Source organism: Pezoporus occidentalis, unplaced genomic scaffold (genome assembly GCF_034315485.1).
Source record: "Pezoporus occidentalis ecotype Australia unplaced genomic scaffold, CSIRO_AGI_Poc_V1 ctg130, whole genome shotgun sequence".
Lineage (NCBI taxonomy): Eukaryota > Metazoa > Chordata > Aves > Psittaciformes > Psittacidae > Pezoporus > Pezoporus occidentalis.
In genome coordinates, this window is record NW_026913104.1 from 3,507,092 (window position 1) to 3,529,440 (window position 22,349).

At 44.5% G+C, this 22,349-nt stretch overlaps 1 long non-coding RNA gene across 1 annotated transcript in view; it reads left to right on the forward strand.

Annotated features, from left to right (window-relative positions):
- Nucleotides 1-417: 417 nt before the first annotated feature.
- Nucleotides 418-22,349, forward strand: part of LOC134158662 (uncharacterized) — a 76,031-nt gene continuing 54,099 nt past the window's right edge. Inside the window, exons 1-6 of the long non-coding RNA XR_009962844.1 lie at nt 418-445; nt 4,281-4,498; nt 9,779-9,856; nt 11,275-11,407; nt 12,257-12,398; nt 12,591-12,715. This is a non-coding gene — a long non-coding RNA (uncharacterized LOC134158662). The remainder of the gene's footprint in view (nt 446-4,280; nt 4,499-9,778; nt 9,857-11,274; nt 11,408-12,256; nt 12,399-12,590; nt 12,716-22,349) is intronic.

The window sequence follows — 22,349 nt, forward strand, 5'->3', positions numbered from 1 at the left end:
GCTTCTCTACAGGTAAGGCATATGCCTAAAGGTCAACAAGAACCTTGAGGTGCCTACCTGTCCCTCTGCTGATTTCAGCAGACAAACACTGGAGAAGTAACGCAGCCCACCCTGATCTCAGTTGAGAGACGCTGGCTCTTGATCAAGTTGTACTGACAAGCATGTCCACTGCTATCAGCTGGGCTCTCATGCACTTACCAATGTGCTGAAATACCTCAGTTCTCCAGGCCTAGGCTGACTTTCTATTTAGGCATGTATCAGGTTTTCAGCATGTGAATAGAGCTGGGCTATCCAGCAAGCAATGCCTCAGTAAAATGCGGACATCACATCTAATTCCACACACTACTGAGTGTGAATTTCCTTCTCTTTCAGGATCTACCAACACTGGTGAAGTCCCTTCTGTCAGCCACACAGCAGAAACAGCCTAAGGAGGAGCTGTTTATAGGTGAGATGTTCAGCATCAACGGAAGCAATTAGCTTTTTGCTCCTTTCTGTTAGAAGGACCTTAAGAATTGTGAATTGAACTGATAATTAAGAGCTCAGAAGCTTTATAAACTGTTGCTATATTTGTACAATATTTGTACCAAAGTACGATAAGGCTACACTGTATTATACAAGCCCATTGCATTTGCATGGTTATCTTATTTCTCCTTTCTCTCTTTCTATTCTGTGATTTTTTATTCTTTGGGTTACCTCCTGCTACATCTTTTGATCTGTTGCAGCTAAAATTGATCTCACCTGTGCATTTAACACCGTAACTTTAAAGGCATTCCTGTGTTTCTAAATGAGTATCAGTATGGTACAGCCACTGTGTGGGGCACTGAAGGAGAATGAAGACCGGCGGGGTGGACTTAGTGTTGAATTATCATGTAGCATGGAGGTAATTCAAAGAACTAATCAGAGACAGACATAAAAAGCAGTTATCTTCTGGAATGCAGGAAGTCAGGTAGAATGAAAAGCAAACCTGAAAACAGTGAATCTGTTTTACATCAGTGAAGGCAGAGGAGTCCTACCCAGGATTAGTTCGGCCGTTGTCAGCGCTCAGTGCTGCAGATAACATGAATTCCATAGCAACGAGTTTTTAACTTGAAGTTCCTGGGTGCAAAGATGCATATTAATGAGCAAATGGACTTGAGTTTCATCGAGATCATTAAAAAGTATCTTTACTTTATTTTTCCACCCACCATCCTGCTCAGAAAATGGACTTATTTATGAAGTCCTTAATTAAGGATGAAAATTTCATGTTAGACAGATGCTGTCATTTTCTTCCTACCCTTCCAGCAAAAAGCCATGTGTAATGTGCTGCATTGGGCTCGGGGGCTGAAGAAGGGGTTGTTAGTGATAAGCATCTGCAAAACCTGTAACACATGCCCAGGAGCTTAGTCAAATGAGTCAGATGTTGCATGGGCCAAGTTTAAGCCCAGAGAGAATGTTACAACACAGGAAGAAACCCCTGAAAATAACAGGAATTGGTACAGTATTTGGGCTGTAAACACAGGTTAGAACAGTCTGGGTATTTGCTTTCATCCTCTCTTATTCTATTTTGAATTCCAATGTTCCTGCTTGCTAAACCACTTTCCATTTCTGCTCTGTTTTACCGTGACATAAGGAGAAGGGATATTTTGGAAGCTGGAAAACGGCCACTTGCACCAGAATGGCATGCCACTAATTTTTGCAGGTTTTTTGAACTGAGCATTGCCACTCTGAGAGCTCTGTCAGCCTCTTCTTCTAGGATTCCCCACAGAGATCCTCGCCCTCCTACAAGGCAGGACATGCCCCGGGTTACAGTCCCTTTCTCTGTAGGCTGTGCTGCCCCACTTGCTTCAAAATCAGGCTCTTTGAAATGAGGAAGTGAATAGCCCAAAAGATCAGGCTTGCAAGTGCATCCTTAGGGTAGACAGGATGAAAAATGACTTTGCAGTGTGTACTGATGTAGTTTAGCATCATTGCAAGTAAAGGTCAAGCAAAAAGGTCCAACTTTCCATGAGGGTGGTCTCCATGATAAGTTTGGCTTTGTGGCAGCAAGGTGGCAAGAAACCATGCGTGTAGCATGTGGGCTGGCCTGGAATAGAGGTATTTGTGGCAGTCCTAGCCAGGAACATGCTTGATGACGGGCCTTTCAGTGGCTGATGTTGCACAGCAGCTTGTGGTAAAGCAATCTCAATGGTAGGTATCATGTAATACTACAAGGGTCTTGATTTGCACCTCTGCCTACTTCTGCTCTGCCATATATTTGGGTAGAGTTTAGCAGGCGAGACGGTTAGCCACATTGAGGGAGAACCTCAAAATGTGCACAGTGATATAGCGAAGCCTCTTTTACAGAGGGACAAACAAATCTCACTTCTACTTCTTTATTTTGTCTCCTTTGAGCAGAAATTCGGGCAAGCCATTTAATGTCACCTAGTGAGTTTTAATGGAGGCTTGGAAGAGGAAGAAAAAAACCCCTCCTGTGTCCACTTGTTCCCTAGGTACGCCACATTACCCACAGCCAGTCTCACCACTCCCAGCAAAAGTTTGTGTAAGTCCTAAAATAATTTCATTCCACTGGCCCACAAATATTCCCATTTGGTCAGCCTTATATAGAGTAATTACTGTTTAACATGGCACCGCAGCCGGGTCAGGGCTTATTTTGGGTTATGGGTTATAAAAAGCTGCTTGAAAAAAAGGAATGTGTTTGTGGATCTGTCACTCTGAACAAATGAGTCCAGAAACTTGTTAGTTTACTCATTTTCTTTCACTTGTTTTGCTTTAAGAGTCAGCACTCATAAGAGCACTGGCGTTAGTACCAAAGGCATCCAGCCATCTCATCCCGGCTTGCGTAGATATGCCCGCACTTCAATTACATAAAGGGTAATTGTTGGGTGGGCAGGTTCTGTGGTGATACTGAGTATTGTGGGGTGGCTCATGCTCAGGGACGGGGGTCAAGGTTTAACCAGTGGAGACATGGGAAGTTCATTTTTGTGAGCAGGTGATAGGTGCGATGGGTGGGAAACGTCTTGGCTCTGTGCTCTCCTCCACAGAGGTCTTTGCATTTTATGTGCCTCCAGTGCTGTGCAGAGCAGGCAGTTCATTCCCACAGCTGTGCTGGGGTGCAATTAGCATTTCTCCAGACCAGGGCAAGTCCCACATCAAAGATCCTTCTAATTTTAATAACTTTGATCTATACATATAGATGCATGTGTCTTATGTTTGTGCATATATGGATAGATATGTCTGTATAGCTAGAAAAAAAGGAACATATGGCTGCATATATATACGTGTGTCATTTCTTGTCTGCTACTAAAATACAGGTGTCTCTGTGGGAAACAAGTTGTTAAGCTGTTTATTGTACGAGAGTTCAGGAAGTTGAGAGTATTATATTCACTTATATGGTTTCCCATGCTGGGTTGGTCATTTCAGCTCAAAAATTAGTATCCCAGTCCATTTCACAGAAGACCCCAATATTTTTTGTAATCATAGGAAAGAATGCTGCCCATTGGGACAGAGCAAGAGGCTATGGATCAAGAACAAAGGGTTTGGTTGTCCTTTTCTACTTACTTTATGGCCTGGGACAATTCTTAGCACTCTTCTGTGCCTCTATTTAATAGCAAAATGGGACTAGTAACATTGAGTTACCTTGCACAGAGCTATTTAAAGATGAAATTGAAGTTTCGAGACCTTTTACTAGCCTTTGGCATCAGAGACATAGAGCAGCTATGAGAAGTGTTCCTGTGGCTTGGCTTTATTAATGATATGAACTTCTTGAGAAGTTATATTAGTGAAGTGGAACTGGGAAACAAACCAGAAGCAGACAGGCAGAAATCTAACCCTTTCGTGGACAGTTACACAATATGCTAAGTAAAGATGGCTATATCATTGGGTTTTTTTCTTATGAAACAATGTGAAATGCATATGGAAACTAGCTTCATCTCTGTCACAAAAACCAAGCAGACAATTGATATTTCTATAGTTTTTAAGGCAAGACAAATCTAAAAAGAAACACATTAGGAATAATGAAAATCTTTCAAACTGGAAATCTGGGAACACAGGCTGTGGGCTCAGAAATAGCTCTCAGGTTTCTTGGCTCCTTATTCTTCATCAGCTATGCCAGGCAGGTGGTGAATGGCAGCCCTGAGGCCTAAGCCCTTGACCAGAAGCAGTTACCTCATGATAAGCAGAATCAGGATGGGGAAATAGAGCCATGGACACAGTTTTTCCTCTGCTTGGGTTTGGGCTTTCCTGTCAGGTCATCAATTATATTATTCCTTACATCCATGTATTTCTTCTTCCTCTTTTTCCAGGTTGTGCCTGCTGAGTGTTGGAGGTGATGAAGTGCACACGCTGTTTGCCTCTCCTGCCAAGGATAGGTACAACGTGGTCATTCAGGACTGAGCATATTGCCAGTACACCTTCCTCCCCAGGTGGTGAAGCGAGCAGTCGAGCACTGTGCTAGTCATAGCAGCACAAGTTATTACATACCAGCTCTGCCTTTCCGTTGGATATTTCCTACATGTTCATGGTAAGAATCTAATTATTTTTCCATCTCCAGCAAATCTAATAGGCCCAGAGAAATGTTTTCGTGTAGGCACTAAGAGTAAGGAGAAAACAGGTAAGATCCTAGGCCATCAGGGACTGAATCTTTTCCATTGTGGGTTGCTTCTTGAATTCGTCTGAAAGAGCTTTCATTTTATTTAAAAAGCTTTTATTGATTAAAAAAGCCTTTGTTCATAGGCTCTGTTTTCTTGAGTGGCTGAAGCAGGCTTAACTCATGACAGGAGTTCTTACTTGAGTTCATTTTCATCATCTTGGTTGGTGCTAAATTTCATGCTTTGCTTCTCCATAAAGGTAACTAGAAAAGAAGCACCCGGTTTAGAGATAGAAAAGAAGTGTAGGTTTCCTTCCAGTCCATTAATTTTCTTTCATGGAGCTCTGTACCACTTTGAGCGCACAATTGGGAGGAATCAAAACACAGACATCCAGACCATTACGTAAGATCAAAAAGAGAACAGATTTATTTGGAAGCTGGGTCTAATGTATTTGTCCGAAGTCATGGACATTTTTGAGAGCTCAAAACATTCTTCCTGTTCTGCCTCAGGATGAAACTTAGATCATATGAACTGGAGAGAGATCCCAAAATATTTGAAGCTGTTTAAGTAACCGTAGACCTAATTCGGAGTCCTCACTGAGTGAGGCCAAGCAGGGATTTGAACCTGATTTTTATGCGTGCTCTTTTTTTCTCTTTCCTCCTTTTAATTTGAAGTTCCAGCTTATACTGAAGAAACTGTCCCCGTGGATTTCATAAAACTGGATTTATCCAGGTCGGACACTTAGGATTTTTTTTCAAGTGACCCAGTGTTTTGTGTCCAACCACCCCCATTCCTGATATAAACAAATAGATTCGGCTGTGGAAATTTCCATTTAAAAAATTCCCTATGTTTTGCCTCAGAATTGTATTATTTTACAACAGTTCAAGTTCAAACTCTTCCTAACTGAACCTCTGTATAACGTAAAAGACAGCGAGCAAGGGGACCGTCCAGGCTAGGAAGATCTAGTATTTAGGGAGAGCAAACATCCATGTATGCGCATCCAACCACAGTGGATGGCTTTGCTGGGTTCACTGACCTCTTGTAGTCTGGATACATGTCTATTAGGAACAGGCTAGAAACTGGACTGAGTTCCTTCTGCTGCCAGTCACTTGCAGTCCTGAACAGAAAAGGAAACACCAGTTTTTCTTCCGTAGTCCGGATGCTGACTCACCTGTGTGGTGAAAGAAAATAGCCAAAGGGTTGCTATTTCACCAGTGTCCCAAGTGCCTGGGGTTATTTCATCAGCTGCTTTACTTGGGCAAGTTGAACTGCAAAGCTTTAAGGCCTGAGGCCAGTTCAGTAGTTACTCACACTTGGTCATGCGCTTGGTGCCTTGGTGTCTGAGGTCCCCACCACTGATAAGTGAGTTCTATTTCCCAGTTTGTTTTGAAGCTATTGGCAACAGCTAGTTGTTTTGCATTGGTGTTTCACTGGTGCATGGTGTCAACACAAGCCCATTTTGCTCGTAGCTGGAAACACATTCCAACTCATCTGCCTCTGCTTCGTCTGGCTCCAGGTCTTGACCTGGTCTGCGGTAGCGCCTGGGAGCCATGCCACTGCTGCTCTATTTCACTGCCCAACAAAGGGGTTTTGGTGGGGTGGGAAGAGCCAGGCTCTCAGGGATGCACAAGACAAATGAACCACTATTCCTGAATGCCTGAAGGCTGGCAGTGACCAAGCAGCACTGTTATGGTAGCTGAATGGCATCAGCCATCCTGGTTCAAGCCAGGGAAACTTTCTCTGGCCTTGTGGAGTGTTTCCATGCTCGTTGCCTGCCCTAGAAGGCCCTCAGACCAAACAAGGTTCTTAAAGCTTGCTGGGAGAGGGCATCAGTTCAGGTACTGCAGGAAAGAAGATTCTTCCCCTGCTATATAGCTTTTCTTTATGCCCTAATGATTACCTGAGCTGGGGACACTGGTTCAGACAGGCTACCAGAAGGGAAGCTTGCTCTGTGCATCTAGATCAGTGCTCACGCAGGACACCGATGGTCCTTGAGTCATGCTGGTTTGCCTGCGAGGTCAGGGTCTGAGCTTCTCATCAGGTAGAGACTGGTCTGAAGTTAAGGAGTAGAACGTGCAGCGTCTGCCTTTTGCCTAGAGCTCACTGCAGTGCTGCTTTGCTATCTGTCTGCCATCTATGCTCACCTCTGCAAGTGTGGCCAGGGCGGCTAATCCCTGCTTATCTGAATGCAGAGACATAGGCAGCAAGAGATTTAATGCAAATGTAGCATTGCGCAGCCTGTTCCTTCTCACAAACTATTGATTACGTGTCTGATTTGCTCTCCCCTGATAATAGGCCATAGGCAGAAGCCAATAGTGCGGGGAGGAGGAAAACCTGTCATGATCATTCGATGCAGCTGGTGAGCCAATGGGAGGAGAAAGCCCGTGGATTGGGCTGGGAGAGAGCAAGGGTGGGGGAACTGTCTTAGCAACAGCAGAAAGCAACTCTTTCCCCCTCCCACCCTGCAGCCATGCTGGAAAGTTCCTGGTGATGTTCCTTAATGTATTTGTCTCGCTCATGCCAAGTCTGTACGTGATGTATGTGGCTTTGCCGCGTGTGCCAGCTCACCCTTTTCTCCATGGTCCTTTGAAAGGGAATCTTTCCTTTGTCCGTCCATCTAAAACCAACTAGTGAGCTCAAGGTAAAGGGCTCTGCTGCTGGATTCATTGCTGTGCAAGCCCTGAGAACAAAAGTGAGTTTTATACTGTCTTTTTGTGTTTGGTATCTTCCTCTTGACATCTTTCCAAGACAGTCTCGTGTTGAAACAGTCAGTTTCTTGCCAGTCTGTTGAGACAGTGGGAGCTGGACACCTTGATTGTATTTTCATCTCTGCTAAAGAGTCCTTATATGAAGCTGGGTGAATCCCTATCCTTCAAAATCCAGATCACTTTGTCATGTTGCTGGTTTGGGAATTAGAAGAAAAGATTCCTCAGTTAAGCCCTCCCTGTGATCTGTGGGCTGAGAAAAGGCAGTCCAAGGCACCATACTGCTTTGCCTCTTATCTTTCATCTGCCTTACAGCAGGAAATGTTCTTTCTGTCTCTCCGCCTCTCTCATGGTCAATCTCTCGTTGGTTTAACCAACCAAAAATGAAAATGACAGTTAAATTCATCCAAACCTTTTGAACATTTATTGGAGCCAAACACTGGCACTTTCAACACTTCCTTGAAAATGCCCTTCATTGTCCTCCTCTCACCTGCTGCCTCCTCCTGCTCATAAGCATGCACACGTTTATCTCGCTATTTGCATGCTGATAATAGACATAGATTTTGTTAGTCCTGCATCTGTCGAGACGGCGGGGACAATAATAGAAGCACCGTCGGGACCAATATATATTGGTCTTAGGAGTGTGTCCAATAATGTCTGGGTCAGGGAGCCTTTAACTGCGGTGTCAGGGAATTTAGTCAGCTGTCATCGCTTCTTAATTAAAAATAGCTGAGACTCACTTACATTCCATTGCTGTGTGTTAGCTCATTTGTCATCTTGTCCTCTGCTCAACAGCAAACCCCCTAAACACCTTCAAAACCAGACAATGGGCAGAAATGCTTGCAGCAGGTAAGAAAAGGGAGCACAGAGCAGATAACGCATGCCATAAGCTGCTCTTTGGGTCACGAGTTTGCAAGAGTTCAGCAGGATTCAAAGGGGATGGGGATGCATAACACTGCAGTATGAAATGTACTATATGTGTATCTATTTTATATAAATAAAACTAGCCTCTACAGAGACATGTGTCAGGAAATAAATCCAACAGTAAATGTCGTGGGGTTACCACAAACTTTCCTCGTGGACAAACCAACTTCTGTTTTTCCATCTTGAGTTTCCAGCACCTTCCCCTGCTCCAGTACTCCCAATGACAGTGTTTCTTCAGGATGGTCCAGCCAGACCTTTCCTATGTACATAAGTGATTGGATTCCTAATTCCTCACTAAATGGAGTTTAGTGGTATTTGTGATTGCTATCACCTTCCAGTAGGTTCCACTAATTTATTCCTGAGGGGACAGGGAGATGGGAGGTTACACAGAGGTTCAGGAGCTGCAGAGGGAAATGAATAACATGCTGTAATATCATTACTGAAAGAAAATGCATCTCCCTCCCCCTGCCAAAAAGAAGAATTTATTGTGATTCTAGCTAATGCTTGGAGCCAAGGGACAGTTTTGGCATAGGGAGAATTATTCTGGCTTCCTTTTAACAAGTAAATCAGAGGTGGAAGGGCATTAGACCAACTAACTTCCTGAAGTGGAAGTTGTATCCGGATTACCATATTTAATTGTCTGTGATTGACCTATCTTCCATGAATTTTGCTAATCCATTTTTGAACCTGTTTATAATGTTTGGCCTCCACAGCATTGGGTGATGATGAATCCCACCATTAAATCACATATTGTTTGAAAGAGTTCATCCAGGATGTCCTGTACAATTCTGTTAATCTCTCCAGTGAGTAAATAGATGGCTGTTGCCAGGGTTTGAGATTCCCTCAGCCAAAATAGGTGATAATTCCCCCTGAGACTACATCCATCCCTTACACTCGAGAAGGGAAGCAGCACCAAACTTCCTGTGTTTCACCACCCGTCTTGAGCTGCAAGGGACCAGTGTTTGCTCCCACAGAGCAGCTTCTGCAGTCCCAGTATTAAATGGTGATTCTTCTGACCATGCATAGTTATTTCCCTCAGCACCGCATCCCTGCTGACTTGACTGAAGATCCAGTGATAACTGTTGATGTTCTAAGAATGTTGTATTTCCTTCAGAGGGGAAATTCCCATGCAGCTTGTGGGATAGACCCACATTAAGATGCTCTGTTCAGTCCGGTCAATTATTTTGGGTCCAGTACAATAAAGCTGTAGGGATAGACAGGGGTTTGACTCAATATTGTCTGGTGATTTTGAGGTGCGCTGGTACAGAAGCAACAGGTAGAACCTCCTCTGAACCCCAAAGCATCAAGCTAAGGAGAAACCTTCCTGTTAGTAGAGACGTTTTCAGACTGCAGAATTCTTTATGAAAACTAATTAAGCTCTGATGACTTCAGCTGTATTTTCAGCCTCTGATTAAGGCCATGATACTAATTAAACTCTTGAATTATTAAAAATGCAAATAGTCAGACCTGTGTGCAATAGCAGAGTCGCTTTTCCATGCTCCGGGACAGCAGTGGGAATATTTGGCAGGGTCCCTTGTGGTCACAAGTTTTTCTTTTCTTCTTTTTTCCTTGTCTCGTTATAAGTGGCTGCACTCCACTTGATGCAGAACTGAAAACTTCAGCTGCTGGGGTAAATGTCTCCACTGCCTTGCAGCTAGACAAGTAGGTTTGATTAAAACCCAGCAAAGTTTTGGAAGGAGCTCTGGGTTTCGTGACATCCTGACTGTGGCATTTTCACTGAATGGGCTGTTGGGATTGAAATACCATCTAGTCCTTAGAGAGCGAGCCCGCTTTCAGTAGCAAAACTCTTGCAGCTGTGTTTAAGCTGCCTACTTTGTAGTCATAGTTCAAAAGCACGATCAATTATTTAGACCTCTAGCTGTCCTCCCACATCCACTCTCCCTGCTATCCCCTACAACATGCATGCACCTCCAGTTGAGACATCTACATCAGGAGGTCTGATTGTGGCCTTTCCTTCAGTCCAGGTATGTTTTGGTTGTGGCACTACTCCACAGCAAGGTGTCTGAAGAACGTTTTGATCTCTTTACTGTCGACATCCTAGCAGGCACGCAGCACCTCTTCTGAGTAACAGCCATCCTTGTGTACAAATACATCTTTTGAAGCAGGATTTTTGTAATCGTAAGAAGGGCTCATCTCCAGATGGATAGCCCTGCAAACGCACAATTAGCTGGTCATTGAGGTAAGATGGACTTCTGTAGGCTGGGAGCTGAGCGAGCAAATATTGCCTCTCACTGTCTCACCAGCATTGCTGTGTTAGATGCATCATGGAAATGTTTGTGTTTATTATATTGTATAAAGCCACGAGGCCCAGCAATAGCCTGAGTGCCACTCCTGCATCACTGCTTATACTCTAGTCAGTCTTCTGGATGCGCAGCCCTTCTAGTGGAGGCAGTGTCAGTGTCCCATCCTGTAGCCCTTTTGCCTTGCCATTATGGAGGCTCTGCTGGATTTGGCAGTGTTTGCCGCCAGTACCAGCTGGGATATTGGAGGGATATGCCAGTAGGCAGTCTAGTTATAACTTGCCCAGAGGGAGATTTCTTTCTAGAGCCTAGTTAGTTCATAATAAAGACGTAAATTAAAAGAAGGTGCACGAGATACTATTCAAATGCAGCAAGTGCATGTCACATGCAAGGAACTGAAATCCTTGCTGGTGTGAAGTGACAACAATTCACTAGAGTTACTTACCACAGAAATATACAACCCAGTGCCCACAGTTGAGTCCAGTCAATGGCAGGTGTGATGGTGAAGCTATGTAATTTCTTTTGCTTCCCTTCTCGATTGTCCCTCTTGTGTGTTAAAACAAAGAGCGAAGTGGTCATTACTTTACCTATGACAAGTGATGGTTTTTCATCCCCCTGCTCTAATGGGCTGCAGGTGTCTCCCAGCCAGCCCAGGCTAATAAGGACAGACATTCTGGCCACAGGCCAAAATTATACAACTGTCCATGGAGAGAAGAAAAGCAAAAGACAAGGGGTGGGGGTGAGGGGGTTGGAAGGAAAGCAAAAGAAAGCATGGGAGTCACTCCATGCTGAGATTTTGTACTTTTGTGTCTCCTGAAGTGAATACATCAGTCAGGAATCAAAGGTTTGCAAAGTCATTCAGCCCCTCCAAATTAGAAGGCGAACCATCTGCACGACAGGATGGAGCTCTCCTCAAAGGCTGCAGGCCAGGGCTGATCTCAGTGACACCAGGGTAAGCCTGGAGTATCTCACCAGAGTTACAACCAGCTCACCCGGGATCTCAGATTCTGGCCTGGTGCATGCATCTTCCTGCCAGAATAACGTTTTGGACCCAGCCCTTTAATGTTGTATCACCATAGTGACGGGCTCCTCTGTTCCAGAGCTGATGAGGAATCACTGTGGGGTTGTCCAGTGTTAATTAATCCCTTTTAGGCAAAATTCAAGCTCAGTGGAAACTGCAAAGACAAGGCAACCCATTCAGAGCCCTGCAGCCTCTCACCCTCTTTGATTTTAGCAATATGTCTTGCCCTTAAGTCCCGCATGCCAGAGCAAATCCCTTGTGTTTCCTAGAAGTTAGAGCAGTGATGGGAAGTCAGTGGGAAGGAAAGATGTGCCATGTGGGGACTGAAGATATACGTGTGTCCTTACAGCTTTACAGACAGTGCTGTTTGGAAAGACTGGGTTGTCATGCAGGCTTCCCAAGGTGCTGCATTTTTGGGTGTGAGCCAGACAGCAGCCAGGATAACCAAGCACAAAGGAAGAGCTAGGTCTGAGGCACTGGCTGGCTTGAATTGCCCCAAAACGTTGTAACTGATGGTGAGAGATGGAAATCTCCAAAGGTACTAATCTCAATGCTGATTACCTGAATGTCTTGGGGATGTCCCTCACCTGAACTACCTCAGGCAGGTCCCTGAAGTTAGATGTGTCCAGGCCTAAGGGCACATCCATGGGGAGAAAGGGATCCCAAAGTTAGTCCTGACTTCAGTTAGCCACAGCACAAGGTCACAGAGATGCTCTGATCCTGATTGCTAGACTGCTAATCTAAAACCAACCTGACTGCATCTTCCTCTGTGCTGCTCAGGTTTCTGGCTCTGGAATAGCTCTCAGACACAACTGGAATGCAGATATACTCTTGAACTGCATCCTGAAAGATGCCAAAAGACGTTACCCAACCCACCAAAATGGTTTGGGGTCCACATATCATAGTAATGGACACATCTGAGGTAAATTTACTTCACTTGATTTAACATGACAGATCCCAACCACCGTTTTCTCCTCCAGATTTGTTTGGAGCTAGGATTTGGTTCAGGCCAAGTGTTTTGTTTTGTTTGTTTATCCAAGATATGGTTTTGGATGCTTAGCAGGAAGGGAAAGAAAAAGCCATAACTGATGGATGTTAATTATGTTCATTTCAGATCTCCTTTTGGCAGCTGGAGGAGAAGGGAATGCCACCACAAAGGAAGGATTACTGAAGCAAGTTTCACATTGTATTCAAAGGGAGCACAAGTGCTGTGCAGTACACATGTCACCACCACGACAGGTCAGTCCCTTTTCCCTCGAGTCACTGTCAGAGTTCTGTGAGTAGCATCCATGATAACTTAGCCCCTGCATATGGATTTAATGGTGATAAAAATGGTGCTAGATGGAATGTTTTATAGTATGCAAATGGTTGATGAAAAGGAGTTTCCAAAAGTGCTTTGTGGTGAGGCAGACGGAGTCAGCTTTGACTTCTCTGCCTTTTTGGATGACCTTTGGGTTTTTGCCTCAACCTGACCAGGTAGGAAAAATCTGTGAATGCTTCTTGTGCTGAGCACACTGTGACATCTCTGAAAGTACAGATAATAACAGTGGCAGTGAACAACAGCTTATCAAACTCTTTTGTGATGACTTTAATTCTTTTGCTCTCTGCTTCACCCCTTGAAGTACCCAGTTCTTTGATTTCTGCCTTTGGATGCCAGTAATGTGTACCTAAGACTGGGGCAGTTCCTAGGAAATTGAATGCAATTTGATTTCTTTGGAAGAGTTTCAGATAGGGTCAGGTAGGGCTGGTTCAAACCTGTGTCTTGGATGAATTCAGAAGTTATTCCCTAATCTGGCAGTCAGGATTTGAATCTCCTCATTAGAAGTTTAAGTTCTTTACAGTTCCTGTAACTAGGACTCAGTTTTTGGTGGCTTCCTGGTGCTTTGGTCATTCCTTCAACATGGTTTTATGTATACTCAGCTGCTGAGAAGCCAGTGTAAGCCATTAACACTTCATATTTGTGGCACTAAGACTGAAAACTCTTTAGGTGTGTAGTGTTTTATAGTGCAAGTGCACTAGAGCCATTCTCATCTCTTGTATGTGCAAACTCCTTGAACATCCTGTATTACTGTACAGACCCCAAACCAGTTGAAGACTGGTTCTATCTAACACTGAGCATGTGGCTAGGCTGCCTGGGACACAGTCCTGGCTTCTCCGCATACCTTAGGGTGAGTGGAGAGGAATAAATGGGTGCAGAAGGCAGCTCAAGCTTCAGGCAGATTGAATATTGCTATGAGAGAGTCCATCTCTCTTGCTGATCATGTCAAGAGCTGAGAGCATAGCAGAAAGGGGATGGGTTCAGGGCACTGCTGTGCAGGCTTTGAAACATGCTGCAGAGAATGATGCCATATCTCTGTATGGAGTGTCCTGGTTTGGGAGCTGTTGTGGAGATGGGATACAGAACTGCATGTATATTGGGTGGCAGGGGCATTACTTCATTTTCTTTTCTTCTTAAGCTTATCTGAGGGGAGGAAACTGTAGACCTTATCTTTTTCTGAGTGGAAAAACTAATCTCAAGTACATACGTTTGAAGCTAGCAACAGCATGAGCCAGGTTAACTTGACTAAATAGGCACATGAGGCCACAAAATGTGACTGAGCCTAATTAGAAACCAGGATGCCTCCCAGCACTTAAAGGTTTCTTTTAAGATTATGATGAGCTGACAAAACATATTAGTGAGAGGTGGAATTGGTATGAGCCATGTTTGGCATTTTACTACTTAATGACAGCAACAAGAAGCCCTGTATAGAGATCAGAGCCACACGTGCACAAGCCTGGATTAATTCATGCCACCTACTTTTTGGTGTTTAACACCAATACCTAAGTTAGTTGCAAAAAGCTCTCAGAGTCCATGGGATGGACTGCGTCACCTTTGGAGATGCTGCTCATCTTCTGTGGAGCCCAAGAAGACTGTGCCATTAACCAGGCATCTCAATGAATTGCCTGCACTTGGTTGGCATGAATGCAAGCCAAGATGTGGTGTCCGCTCATCACAGTGAGACAACACAAAGCCCAAGTACATTGAAAAGGAGAATAGCGGGTTCTCAGAATTGATTTGTAGGGGAGAGGGATTGCAGTGCGCTGGCTGTTGAATGCTGCTGGGTAGTTTGCAAGCACTGGTGAGGGTTTAGAGTTGAAGGAAAGTGCATGGCAGTAGTTTTATGTTTCTTTCCAAGGATGTATTTCCCTTTGAGGCAGCACTCTCATTACCACCACTAGCCCGGATTCCTCTGCCCATCGCATTAATACAGGCGGTGCACTGCCTCTGCTTGTGGGATCAAGCCATCAGTGCTGGAGCAGGGCCGTGAAACTGTTGTGTCTGAGCACAGCCAGGCTGCCAGTGAGAAGCAGGGCTGATTGATGCTGGCTCACGGTGGGACCTATTGCCTCCTAAATGCAGTCCTCTCCATCCCATGCCAGCAGGTGCTTTGCCTATCTGGGCACTGCCAAGTTTCCTCCCGCTGTTCTCCTGAGTTCCAGTATTTCATCTTTGCCCGTGCTGCTGTTTTCCATCCCTCCGCCTCGTTCCCAGCCCTTGGTGTCTGTTCAGAGACTCGGTCTCATTTGCTGTTGTCCTGGTGCCAGAATTTCAAGTCCAAGGCGATGGAGCTGCAATGGGAGGACTCATGCTCGCTGGCTCCACCGTCTGGACCTGGCCCCAGCACAGAGCTCAGCAACCCCTAACAGGTCCCCTTGCTTTCTCTCCAAGAATATGATTAGAGGTTTGAAACTGAGCAGACAGCTGGTATACTCTCCCAGGGCAGCCTCTGTGTCTGGGCCTCCATTGTTTTTGTCCAAATCATATCTGATTTCTTTCCAAAAACGTTTCAGTCCGTAAAAACCAGACCAGGTGCCTTTGGTTGTGCTCATTCCTGAAATACCAGCTACAAACAAAAGCATTTTGGGTTGGTCTTAAAATGGGTACGAAATCTGTTTTGAACTGGGATGGTTTTTATTTCCCAATTAAAGCATTTGAATCTTCCCTTATGATTTCCAGATAGGAAACTGCCCTTGTTCTTATACCTGATTTACTGCATCCTCTTTTACTGGATTATACAATTGCTTTGTGCCACGCTGCAGTCTCTGAAAGCTCACCCCTATATACATTCTTTGCACCCTGACATCTCAGGTATTTTACATAGAGTAAAACTACCAGATTTTTGGTTTTGCTGCAATAAGCTTTCCAATTTTGCTCGGCAATTTGCCAGAATAGAGGAAAAATTAGAAGAAACCTTACCAGCCAAAATTGGTGGAAGTGTTTAAAAGCTCGGGTGGCCTCTGAGCTGAGGTTTAGTTCTGCATCCCTGTTAACTGCCAAGCTAAGTGCTTTGTCCTCCAGACTGTCCTTCGTCTAAACAGCATGAGCAGTACCACTGGCACCAGGGCTACGGAAGGGCTCCTGATGCTGCCAAGAAGATGGGCCCTCGTTACGGAGCGGAGATCTGCCAACCTTCTGTGCTGGGGAGTTTGCAAACTTCCACAACGCATCTGTTTTATTTCAGACCATGGATTGCACTGAATAGTCCTTTTGTGTGCTCTGTCTCTGACTACTAAAACTGGCTCTGAAGACACCAGAGATAAATATGACAGCTACTGTTATAGAGTATCCCCTGGATACCGTGGCCTGACCTGTACCCACTGTCTATCTTAACGTTGTCAGTAATAATGTTTATATTGCTGTGTCAACTTCATTTCTTATCATGTAACCAGAGAGAGACCAAATGAACGTGGAAAGCTTTTCTGTACCTCTGCATTCAGGGTCATTTAGAGGTTCACAGATGGGACAGGCACTTTGCCACTGAGCTGTTTACCCTGACAAATGCCACGATGTTGTGTGTATCATTCAAGGGAGAAACAGCACTGTTTGAAATGCTAGGAGAGCATTGCAAGGGTAGACTGAACGGCACGACTGCAGATTGGCAGGTCTGCCTACCCACAGTATGTGGTGTTACAGCAGGTTTCGCAGAGGTAGGCTCTGTCCACGTTTCCTGTGGGACATTACCTTCCAAACTTGCACAGATTCTCTGCGTGGGTTCAGATAGATACACTAACACTAACCATGGCTTTGTGCACTGTGCATGTTCATTGTTAAATTGGCTTCATTTTGCATTGTAGAAATGAATACCCTTCAATGCAGGGGAAATGGATTTGTGTATCTACCCCTGCGTAAAGGTGTGTTTGCATACAACTATATCAACAGCCAGGGAATGCGAGCATTCCTGTACCTGGCATAGTGTTTGTCATTACCTGCCTGGGAGCGCCTGGCCCCAGTGAAGTGGTTGGAGTGAAAAGGAAGACTGTTGCATTACACCTCTGTGCAGCAGGTCTTTGATGTCTGAATAAGGGTTTCCATCAGTCGATCTTGTCTCCAGAGAGTGGGTACTTCGGAAAATGTCACCCATTTCATTTGTATTGAAGCATAGGCAGCAGAAAAAGGCATGCTTATGCCTCTAGTGCTAGCAGTTCAGTTGCTGGAGTGTCACCAGTTCAAGACATCACCCAGCCAGAGCCGCTGGGAGCCCAGCTCTCCCTGTGCTGTCTCTGGACAGTGTTTGACCAGACTGTTTTTATCTCTCTAGTCTGTCTGTGGGAGTTGAATCTTTGTACAGAGACTGCATTGCTTGGCATCTAATCTGCACTAGTTGACTCAGTCAGCCTCAGAAGGCAAGGGGGGGAGGGAGATAAGTGGGAGGAAGAAAGGTGGGAGTGGAAAATAACATATTTGAGGGGACAGCAGGAAGCCTGGGCTCATTCGCATCTTGGGAATTGCTCAGGACATGACCAAGTGAGTGTTTCCTGATCCCCTCTTTTTTTGGTTGTTTCTGTTCCACTGTGGGCCAGGAAGAAAGGATAAGCAGTAGGGCACAACTGGTGGAATGCCAGCATGGGTTATGCCCTTAGGAAATGTCTCGAGAAAGCCAAGTGTCCCAGCTGGGTGGTAACCTTGACCCTCCAAAATAGCTTGGTTGCAAATGTTTCCTTTATATTCCTTTTTGCGCTACCTGGATTTCCACTGAGGACCACTTATTCAGTCCAGTCCTTCCTTACGCCTTGAGAGGAGTTCTCTGCACGGGGGACATTTTAATACACATTTGCTTGTTACTGTTTGCTTTTTCTGTGGAGAAATGGATCAAAATGGAGACTAAATGAGGTTCTTTGGTGAGGGAAAGGAAGTAAGAGAGAGCTCTAAAAGATACAAACCATTACTGCTTTGGGACAAAGGGATGGAGTTGTTTCGACCTGCAGGTTATTCAAGAAGAGAGAGCATTGTGAAGGTGGAGCTGTAGAGCAGGACAGGAGGGAGATGTGTGTGGCTGTGGGTCTTTTCAAGTGCTTTGGGACCCTCCAACATAAAAGTTGCCATGTGAACGTCAGATATTGTTATCCATTATTATGAAAGTTGGGGATCTGCTCACGCTTTGAAAGATCAATAATCCCACGTTCTCCAGAGAGGCAGAGCAGGGATCACAGGATGCTCATGGCATGTTCCAGGGACTTCAGGGATTGATTATGTCTTTTCTTTGTCTGCCCTAATTAAATCAATAAATGGCCTTTGTAGTCACCTGTGTAGCAGGTGATGAGTTGAGGTCACTGAAGAGGGCATCCTGGCAGCCTTTGAAATAGAAAAGGATTTTGATCCAGAATAGTCAGGGTGTCCCAGTTTCTTAGTCCCTTGGGCCAGCTTGTTCCTAGAACAGGGCTCTGAAGGCAAACAGAAAAGAACAGAAGAGATTTGTCTTCTCTGAGGGATGATCTAAGAAATCTGGTATTTCTGTTGTCTCAAACCTTTCACTGTTTACTCCAGATGTCACCTGTTTTGTTTCTACTCTGCTTCTCCTATGAACATATTAGTAATGCGGTGATGATTAGGTGAGCAGGTTATGTGTCAATTTGCATTATGACTTAGCTTCTAGTAGTACTGTAGCAACTCCTGGGTGTACAGGCACTGATGGGAACTGTATTGTGTGCTGTATAAACTCAGTGCTGCTTTGTCAAGGTGAGATCATTTTAAGTGGAAGTGGGTAGAAAGAAATTTGGATTCAGATTCCTCTGGGTCCTGCGGTTGTTTGAAATCCAGATCAGCTCTAAATGGATCTGAATTTTACATGCAATACATGTTTCACATCAATTCAGCCCCAGTGTAAGACTGACACAGCCTCATTCTCAGAGATGAAAACAAATGCAAATCCATGTGCTGTGGATTGTTCTGCTGGATTACCCTGTTTGGGGTTTTTTTTTTCCTCCCTCCCAGATTGATGCAAAGGCATTTGCAGGTGTTTTCTCTGTGGCAGCTGTTTAACCTTGAGTCCTGGCATGCAGATGTTTGGAAGAGTGGCCACTGTGTCTAGTGAGGCTGCTGCCATTAGCCAGCCTTCCCGGAGAACGGGTGTAAGCAGAAACCCAACTTTGGAAGCACATGTCCTTCCTTCCCTGGGTCTCTCTGAGATGGTTCATTGCTCCCAGAACCTCACACCTTGAGGATCACCAATCCAAACTAAAACAGCACGAGTAGGATGAGGGGATTTTTTTTTCTCAGGGGTATAAAAATGGTATCTTTTAACCTGTCAGTATGCATTTAAAACACATCCGAGCTTTGAAAGAGGCTGTCCAAAAAGAAACCCAAGAGTAATAAGACTGTGTTAGTAGAGCCAGTACGCATTGAATAGTCTCTGTGGTGGTAGAAAAGCCTTAGGCTTCAAGCGATTGCTAATTATGTGGCTCTATTCCTTTTTAAGCAAATACCATGCAAGGGTTGTGAAGGAGGGAAAGTGTGTTAAGCTGTGGAGGGTTACCAGCTTTGGGCTCGGTGTTTTTCCTTCTTTTTTCCCATGCTTCACATTGGTATTACAGACTGGGCACTGGTTTTAAAATGAAGGCGCATTCCCAAGTCCTGCCATCCATCTCTTAGAGCCCCTGTGTAAAGGGCACAAGTTATTCCACCTTAAAAAGAAAAGAAAAAGGGGGGGTTGGGGGGGAAGCAAAGCCCACGCTGTGCAGAGAGGGAGAGAGTTACAGAAAGTGGGCCCCCTGCTTTTCTCAGAGGGGGAATGTAAGCAGATCCGTGCTGAAACTGCTTCACTCAGCAGTTTTCGGCTTGTTTTAATTGGCCTGGCCTGAAAGAATTCTGAATGCTGTACCTGTGCCAATGAAAATGCAAATGTTTCCCCGAGACGAGGCACTCGGAGTGCCTGTGCCCCAGCTCTGATAGCAGCAGCAGGGGCATGGAGACATGTATGTGATGGGAAATGGGGAGGCCTTGATCTAACTCGGCTTAGAAAACAAAAGGGCTTTGGAAAATGAAGTGTGAATGAGGCAGAAAAGGGCAAAGCGTAGGGTACCTACAGGAACTCCTGCAAAACCAGGGGCTTTTCTGTAGTGAAGCCCATTACCCTCTCACCTTGCACTGGACCCGTTGGATCCTTTACTAATTTCCAGGGGAACTTGCTATCTCTTCCTTTTGTTTAGTTGTTATTTAATGTAGAAGGTTTCCTGTCAGTAAGAAGGCTATTCTTTCAAGTGGAGAGATGCTGTCAGGGAGTGCATCTTTACGATGGTGCTGGGTACCACAGTGTGCCCTTGGAGACTGCCTCTCTGTAGGAGAACCAAGGCTATAAACTGATCCCAGACTCTTGCTCCCTGCAGGAATGAATAGGGTGGACTGGGAGGTACCAATTCCGCAACACAGGTATTACAAATTATAGGCACACAAAAGTATGTTCTCATGCATCAATAAAACATGCCTCCTCATAAAGGACATGCACTAAAGTCCTTGAATGAATGACTAAGAAAAATTACCTGGCTCAGCTTATTTTTCTGCTTCATGTTAAATTACAGCCCAGTTGTGAGTTGGGAAAAGAATTAATTTCCAATAAATGATTGATCAATTCTTTTCTGTCTTTCTGACTCCCTATCCAGTCATGAATATGCATTCTTTGCATTTTCCAGATAAATATCCAGCATCTTAGGGTATTTAAAATTAGATCTGTATACATTTACAGAGTAATGATTATTCTGAATTTCATCTGAGGCAATTAAAAAGCATCACGATGACATTTAAGGTGATATTTTTCTCCCTTATGTTAAATAATTATAAATAATAATAATGATTAAACAAATTATTCTGTTCCTCCCAGTCTGGATCAACCTTTAGGTTAATAATCTAAATCATTAAAATTCATCTGTCTCTCAAAGGATTGAGTAGTTAAAAAAATTGGAGGAACCTTTCTGCATAAGGGTGATTGATAATTACCAAAGCAAAGATGTTTTGTGGGTAGAAATTGTGAAGGCTCAGCAGATTCACTGGGTTAAGTACTGGTCTTGCTGATACTTCCAACAATGAAACACAGCACAGTTTTATCAACTGATGTCCTCTTTGTAGGATGATGCTGAGGTCAAGTCCAAGCCTGCTTCTTCAGGGACCGGCCCTCAGGTGTTCACTGTTTGCAGCTACAAACCTATTTAGTGGTCTTGGGTCACTGACAGCCTTTTTTTGAGGTTACTATTTAATTACAGTGGGAGTTAGGCCCTTATATATGTGTGTGTGAGTCTATTTGTTGTTATTATTATCATTATTATTCCTTAAATTGCCCCTCTGTGATTTCTCTCGATTAAATTCAGTCATCTAAAATCTAGCTGTCTCTAGACCAAGCTACTACTCAAGGGAATAACTGGTAGTGTCTGTCATTTCCCTACTGGAAATGCTTGAGGGCTGGTTGATTTGCCCCTACAGGTGTCTGTTTCTCTTTCTTTGTGGTGTAAAGTACGTAGAAAATGAGAACTGAAACCCAGGTTTTAGATGGGTACAGCTTAAAGATGAACGGGACTCAAGCTGCCTCTCAGCTTCTGTAACCAGGAGCACTCTTTTCCCTTAGACACTGCAAAGACAATGTGGTAAAAACCCTGAAATCCTGTTTAGCTTCTCCATTGACAAGAGCAATCTAAGATGACTACCTGAAAGGTATATGGACTCTTTTGGACTTTACACTTCTCTGGATAATTAGACTTGCCTGGCCACAAAGCACCAAGGAACAATGGATTTCCAATGCGGGAAGGAAGGATACGGCTCTCCCTCAGGGGTTTATTGGATTGTGAATTGCTCCACCTATTTGCAGAGTTTCTCAGAAGTAATCTGCGTTCATCCATCTTTCCCCCCACCTCCCTCTGGGGTATTAAATCTCTTCCCACTCTACTAAAACCAAGCCTTTACGTTGCCTTAATAAATTGCTTTGCTTGTTGAACGTGACTGTGCTTTGCAGGAAAACACCCACTTCAGAGTAATCAGGACCAAATAGGTACCCTATATACAGGACACAGGCTGCGGAGACCCTCTTTTAAAATGCAGGGGGCTGTGGAATTACATCTGATTTCACTGAGCACAGATTCCAGCTGTTGATAACGCTCTCCTCTGTCTCTCTTTCTTTTTACATGCCTTTTTTCCTTAAGGACATTTTTATATTCCCATCTTGTTTCACCCCTTATAGCTCCCTCTTTCCCTCCCTTCCACCTCTTTATCTTCCTAGGTGTCCCTAGCTAAGTATTAATGCTGGTGTTCCAGCTCAGATCTAAAGTCCTCCGAGACGCCGTAGTCCAGCCCTAGTATCCAGTCGTTGCTCGCTGCAGACGGACTGACATTCCCTGGAGAACGGCCTTGCTCAGGAAATGTAGCTATTTCCGGTCTCAGCTGCAGCCAGGAAATGAGGAGGCAGCAGTGGAGATATTTTCTGTGTTTGAAGGGATTTTTCCTTACTTTATAGCAAGGAATGGTCTTGCAGCGAGGGGCTGGTTGAAACCCTTGGCCCAGGGAGGTGGTGCCTGAACGTGGCGTTGTGTTAGACCGAGGTTCACACGAAGGCTTGGGATTTGAAAGCAGCGA